At 40.3% G+C, this 7,604-nt stretch overlaps 1 protein-coding gene across 1 annotated transcript in view; it reads left to right on the top strand.

Moving 5' to 3' along the window:
- Positions 1-7,604, top strand: part of LOC107750482 (protein FAM189A1) — a 115,087-nt gene that overhangs the window by 69,590 nt on the left and 37,893 nt on the right. The window lies entirely within an intron of this gene.

The following is a 7,604-nucleotide window of genomic DNA, read 5'->3' as shown; positions in this document are numbered from 1 at the left end:
CTGAGCTTCGCCCGTCAGCAGGGGAGCCAGCACCCGTGCCCAGTCGTCCCTATGCCATCCTTCCGTGGTGGCCGTCGCTTTGAACATTTGTAAGAAGGCTTCTACGTCATCATGAGGAGTCAGCTTGGGTAGCAGCTTCGCCACTTGTACTCGGGGGTCCGGCAGCGGAACGCGTTGAGCGGCGGCACGTAGTGCTCCTGCTCTGTCTCCCCTTGACGGGTGGCTAGGTGCTCAACGATCTGTTGCTGGCGGATGCTAACCTCGGTGAGCTGCTGGAGGATTTCGTCCATGTTGGGGGAGGAGCGCTCGCCCGTGACAGAACCCGGAGACAAAAACAAGGACAAAGGTGAGGTGAAGAAAATCGCTTGTCGGTGATTCTTCACTGATCCGCCTGCATTCTCCACCAGAGTAACGGGGTGAAGAATCACACGACAAGGAAATCTTAATAAATACCCCGGAGGGTGGATTTATTGGTGAGGTGGGTGGTAGGGAGAAAGGTCCAGGTAGGTGCTCCGGTGCCGTGAGTGCTCTCTTCCGTCTTCCCAGTGCAGAGTGTCCGTGCAGTGCTCCTGTGGGGCTGGTCGGTCACACGCTGCTGTCTGTGGGAGAAATGAGAGGGCGAGTTAGTGCTTAGTCTCATGGAGAAGTCTCCCAGATGGCAGGGCTTGCGTGGCTTATGTGGCCGCCGCCTGATGAGCTGCAGCTGTGACCGATCAGCCTGTGATGAGGACGGCCAGGTGTTCCTCGCTTGTTTCCAGGGCGACACTGATGCAGCTTCGGGACGCTCGTCACAATATATAGATTCAACAACAATTCACCTTTAACATTATAGTATTAAATACTGTACGTTACAATATATTATATTCAAAACTTATTGATATTCAACATAGATGAATATTAAGATAGATATGGTATCATCTTAATCATTTTGGTATCAGATCAAATGCACTGCACCGTCTGAGAAGGTTTTCAGCAGCTTAATGATATTCGTTATTGGATAAACAATACATTTATGGCCTATGATCTTTTGCAATGTGCATTCTGCAAATTAAATTAGTAACATGAAACATTTCACAGACACTCGTGTTTCTCACTCCTACTCATTTCTACTGTATACACACACACAGAAAGTGATGGTTCACCTATGGCACACAGCTATTTTCTGAAATCGCTGTCTTAAGTGCCAAGAAAATTAATTAGAACACTCCGAGAGAGAAATAAAACCCTGAAGGGCTTCAGATCCTCCTCAAGTTTCCTCTCTGGAACAGAGCGCTGTACTATCCGCTCGCTCTCTCACATCCAGCATAACCGCTGCAATTAGTATCTGGTCCACTCTGATTACATGCAAGGTGAATAAAGCTTAATTTCCCTGCAGCTCAGTGGAACGTTTGTGTGTGAAGGCCCTGATAGCAGGACAGTCCGCATATGTCACTGTGACCACAAGGTGTCCAGTGTGCCGGAGGGAGTGGGCGGTAGTTTTTGTTGATTATGATCTAGCTAATCTGGGCTGGGTCAGATTGATAAAGCGGAGGGAGGTGGAGGAGGGCAGCCTGGCGGTTCTGATTACAGAGGCTGTGTTAAAGCGTTATAATCACACAGAGTCAAAGGCAAACAGCCGAGAGGACAATCAGCATTCACAGCATGATTTCTTATAGGATTAGAACCTTGCACTGCAAGACACCCGTAGGCTAGATAATGCAGCGCTGTGTTTTAAACACAACTCACAAGTAACCTCTAGATTGTCCTTCTGATAATTTATTCATTGGAGTTTTTTTTTAGTTCAGTTTTTACTTCTTTTTCAGATAAAGATAAAATGACATTTTTATTTACCTATGAAAGAATTAATGTAGAATACAAAGTAGAAACATGCACTGGAGCTCATTGACATACCTGTCCATCAACAACTGATACTTAGGCCCAATCCCAATTCTACCCCTAAGCCCTTCCCCTTTCCCCTACCCCTCCGTTTTGTGCGTTCACGTGAAGGGGTAGGGGTGTCTCAATTCTCTTTTGGTCGGAGGGGTAGGGGTAAGGGGAAGGGCCAGATAGCCCTTCAAACGAAGATTTTTCGGGACCACACTTCAAACGAAGGGGTATGAATTATCTCAGCGTAAACCGGCTTCAGCGGCAACATGGCTGCCCGAGCGAACAAAAAGACACATAAATGTAAACCGGCTTCAGGGGCAACATGGCTGCCCGAGCGAACTAAAAGACACATAAATGTAAGCATTTTTGGCATTAATAAAGATTTTAACGAAAAGTAATCATTTGTTTTATGTTACATTCAATCGTGAGTTCATATTTATGGTCATGTTACTCAAAGAAATGTTTGCAAAAAATCGCTAAAGTTTGCTAACGTCATATCATTACAGACTGCACAATAGTGCCACAACATATTTTCATGTCTGATCAGGGTGATAACCACCGTAGATATTGAGGGGGGCTAGTCCCCCCAATAATTATAAATCGCTAAACCCTTTTCTCAAATATTGCCAATTCGAGAGCGAGAGCGAGAGAGACAGAGAGAGAGAGATGAAAGTTGTGCATATATGCGCGTCTGTGCGTTTCTCTTTTTAGAGTGAGTTTACTTCAAAAACAGCAATTTTATCCTCTTGTTGCTGGAAAATATAATGTAGCGATTCAGTATTTAAACTGTTATTAATAAAAGTCGTGGGGCAGTGTTGACAAGTTTCTTTTCTCCTGGATGTGTGAGCTGCGCGATCTCTGATATATATGTATGTGTGTGTGTGTGTGTCAGTAAGCAGTGCATTAATATAGAATGGTAATTAAAGGCTCTAATGCACACCAGTATAGGCGTGTGTATTGTAGGAGCTAGACGACGTATGATGACGTGTGACGGCATAGTAGTGGTGTCCCAATTCTTAGGGGAATGTTTTCATATTAGGGGAAGTGGAAGGGGTATAAAATAGAATTGGGATTGGGCCTTAGTGTTTACTGTTATATCGATCATTAAGAACACCCAGAAAAGCCCTTTGGCCAATATAATCAAAGCATGTTTATGTCAAAATCAGATATAAACCTCACTTCTTGTCCTCAGACACACATACTGGTAAGAAAAGGCAGGTGGATAGACGTGAAGTCCTAAACAGTGCATATTGATCTGACAGGCAATCATGAAGACATGAACCAGATTGGTATATTGATCATAGCAGGGACCCCTGAACTAAATCTGTTTTGGGGTCAAAAGGTGGGTCATAACAGTTCACTGACTCATTACTTCAAGTGAGCACTGAGAGAATGAGTGAGGGCAGGTAAGTAGGTGAATGAGTAAGTAAAGTGCGCTGAAATGCATGGTAAAACTGTAATAAATCATTTTAACGTAGATTCTGGAAGTGAAAAAGAACCAGTCAATTTGCAGTGAACAACCATACATTTTCCCCTTAATTCTTTGTGTTATACTTCACATTTGATTTTTTTTTGCATTGAAATAACCGTTTCTTATTAGTTTTCTTTTATGTGCATTGGGGTTTTATGTTACATCATGTTTTTACTTTTTTTTTGTGACACTTCCTATAATACAGTATTAGTATTTATCTCAGCTTGCATGAAAGCTACTTGTGATGAGCTTTGATTTCATTATGTGACTTTCTCATTTCCACTTCTGCTTTTAGGTGGTGGTCAGTATGTAAGGTACAAAAAAGATTTTAGTACTTAGTACTATAAAACTACTTTAGTACTATAGTAGGTTGGTATTTTAACATTATATCAGTTAATGAAATATACTTATTTTTTTAACTCTTAAATTAAAGTTCAGTTCCATAAAATCTAAAATGTTGCTTCCATATTTCTTACGGTAAACTTCTGGCAACCACTGCTGTTTTTTTTTTCCAACCGCATATTTCACAGATTTTTTTAATTACATTTCTATTTTCTACAGTGTGTACATCATCAAATACATCACATGTTAGTAAACTTTTAATTGAACCCAATTACTTACAGGCACATTTATACAACCCAAAACAAAATTGGATTGTTGTTTTGATTTTATAATTTTTCCTCTACTTATCTTGCCTTGGATTCATAAACAGAAAAGAAATGTCATTTCAGAGGCTCAGAAAGTTGTTTTGTTTATTGAAAGATTTTGAGGGGAAAAAAACAGTTTCCCTCCTCTATAACAAAGAATGTTGAGTCATGCACATTACAGTTTTTCTGAATTGCTAAAACACTAAACCTCAATCTATGAACCAAATTCTCACTGGCTTAAACCAATTTGTCGAATAAAGCACTCTTGAGTGTTATCAAGGCTGGATCTGTCAGACCAGAGGGTTTTTTCTCTTTGTCTAAAGACAACATTACTTGTGATGTGGACAAAGTCCTCAGGCTGGACTCAAGCACAAAGACATGATGCTGAGACAGAATGAATCTCTCATTGAACCTGATTTTACAATTGCACAACTTACAATATTTGAGTGTACTGTAACAAGCTATTCATTTAGAGTTTTATTTGACCTTTTTGGCCTTTGCAGTTGGACTGCAGTATTTTTGCAGTATCCAAGTGCTGAATATATACAAACATTTAGTACTATTCAATATTCAGCACAATGCTGTTCTTCAGTAGGCCTATACAATATATTCACCTTACTCAGTTGCAATTACTATACTTTTTTACAGAATTGCAAAATTGTTTACTCAATACAATATACTTTTTTTCTGTAATGTTCTGGATGCTGTGTTCTCCATTTTTCTCTGTAGTGTCTAATGAATGCTCTGTAGTGTTTATTTTATTGACTCATGTGTGTGTGATCTGAGAGCACCGGTTGATTTTGAGTGCAAGTGAAATGGTTTTGCAGTGATTGTTTGATTTTGATCGAAGAGTCAGAGGTTTCGCGAATTTAGTTTGAGTATTTGGATTTGTGTTTAAGGTTTTGAGAAAATGAGTGGTGGTTTCAAGAAATGTGTTTTAGCAATTCAGAAAAGCTGTAAGACCAGAGATATTTGATTAAGAACGTAAATCAAGTCAGTTCTGATTCCATGTTATAATGACTCAGACTCTGTTGTGTCATTCAGTAGAGCATGTCTCTGAAATACCAGCTGTATTATTGTTGATTACTGTTTGCAATATTAATGTTCCAACACCCTGCTGTTTATAACCCAGCTGACTTCTGTTACTCATCATCATAAGATGGACAGGGATGAGGGTTGGACATGTTTCTCACATGGATTCAGTGACAGTGAGCCATACATTACTTCAGTGTGTGTCTCCTCAACATAAACATTTACGCCTTGGGTTAGAGGCTCAGTATATAAATACAGTCAGAAAACAGAGAAGCACTCATTTCACTGCAGCTATTTTCTGTCTTTTTTCAGTCTCTGACTCAAGCTGAGTGTGGTCTCAGTGATGGTGTTTATTCTACCAGAGGTTCATTTCAAACAAAGCAGTGAGCCTTTAAAGGGTGTAGTTATTTTGAATCCATTTTAGTGTGTACTTAAAGCTTAATGCTGCCACCACACTGGCACACAACCCCAGGATCCTTAGACACTGAGACTCATCTTCTTGTCATTAACCATAGTCTCCACAGTGTTTTCATGTCATGTTGTGTGTCATTACATACTTGGCAGATGGTCCAGTGCTGCTTTCACTGCTGTTTTGCGGTACATTGTCAGTCATGGATTTCCATGTGTGTGTGTGTGTGTGTAAAACTGTGTGAATGCCCTCTATAATGGGTTGCCCCCTTTCTCTCGCAGACAGAATCTCATGGGAGGAATCCTGGCACACTTGTATTGCCGCCTGTATTATTTAGTGCAGTACTTCTCATCTGGCTTTAGCTTCAGAACCCACATTTTATATTGGACATGATGAAGTAAATCCATGTTCATCCCCACATTTCTTTTACCTTGTGTGGTTTTGTTCATAGTTTTTGAGGATGATATATATATTGAGACTAATCCAGCTAAAAATACTATACAGACATAATCCATTAAGGCTGTAATGATATGAAACATGAAAACATGACCTCCAAACACAGTTCACTCTCAAGCTCTGCTGCTCTTTATCAGCACGGAGCTATTTATTATGCCTCAGAGCTCTTGTCTTGCAGGTTTTATAATGTCATAAGACCAACAAATGACTCTCTCCTTCACTCACTCGCTCACTTTTCTCCTTCTCTTCATTGCGCTCCCTCTTTTTCTCGGACTACAGCACAGCCTCTTCACCAGCACACACATACATCTGTCTTTTTGACAGCCCTGGTGTTTTGGGGCTACACTAGTGTCCTACACTTCCCCCACCCTTTTCCTCTATTAAATAGTGTTCTTGTTTGGAGCGAAGCTGTTCGGAGAGACAGGAGAGAGTCCTGCCACTCTCCTCAGACTGGAGATGAATCTCTGAGGGGTCGCTGTCAAGACGAGAAGGAGAAGAGGGAAAACAGTCCTCTGTGATCAGCTGAATCAGACTGAAGCACATAGTGATCTCTGAGTGGTTTAAGAGTACAGGAGAACCGAGTGAAATATAGGACATAAAATCACATGTATTGTTTTGAACATATTACATCCAATGTTGTTTTTATCTCCTGTAATTGACTGATTTTGTGCATTACATATCCTAATTGGGCCTGCGCAACTTAAATGTTTAAATAAATAGTTTAATTTTAACACTAGTGTCATCAAATTGAATTGAAAAAATTGTTTTCACAAAGGATGGTCGAAAAAAGTCTCGCTCTAAACTTATTCCTTGAGCCAACGTTATTGTGTCAGCCTGGTTAGGATGCTCAAATAACAGCAATATTTTCTCAACAAGCTGTGATAGGAAAAAGCGCTATCACCTTCGGATGAAAGAACAAGATGACCTCTGAATTCCTTTAAAAGTACTGAAAGTGACAACAGACACAAGAATTAGCATATATAAAAGCAGCAATCAGTTAAACAGTAACAGTAATCTGCATAATTTATTCATGTTGTGGTGCATTGCTGGGAAACATCTGTTGAGTAAGGCATCTACACGCCTGCCTTATTTTATACATTTAGCTTATTCATACAGTACTTTATTTATTTATTGCTCAAATTTATTGCAGTTTAGCACAGTTTATTATAGATTTCAGTGTCTGGTCAAGTTACATTATCATGTGTTGTTGTTGGAAAAATACACACAGTATTTCTGTAAGCCTAAAGTGTATATGCGACCACAATCAAGCCACAATGAGAAGATCCCAATTTCATTTGAAATACAAATAGTAATATGTAACAATGTGATTACAGCACCAAATCCACCAGAAACAGATTTTGAAATGTTCATGACAGACCTTGGCTTCACAAAGATTGGATGCCACCAGGGGTTTTTCGCCTCTCGTTTGCGAATTCAGCACTTCTCAATTTTTGTGACGCTCTCACTACTTGCTTTGTTCCCCTGTCAATCCCACAGTCCCCGGTGCAAGCCTGCCACTCAACTACCATAAAGAATGAATTGGAATTGTTCACTCATGCTCCACTCACTGCATGCCAGTGGACATGTACGGTTTAAAAGAAACCACATTTTGTATTGCAGTGGTTCTGTGGACATTTTTATCTTATGACACTTTTATACTGATGGGGCCCATTTTCGTGATCTCGCCCTGGGCCCCACAAACCCACAGGCTGACCCTGTTTAC

This window comes from Sinocyclocheilus rhinocerous, unplaced genomic scaffold (genome assembly GCF_001515625.1).
Source record: "Sinocyclocheilus rhinocerous isolate Xijiao unplaced genomic scaffold, SAMN03320098_v1.1 scaffold19, whole genome shotgun sequence".
NCBI classification, from domain to species: domain Eukaryota; kingdom Metazoa; phylum Chordata; class Actinopteri; order Cypriniformes; family Cyprinidae; genus Sinocyclocheilus; species Sinocyclocheilus rhinocerous.
This window is presented reverse-complemented; position numbering and strand designations above follow the sequence as displayed.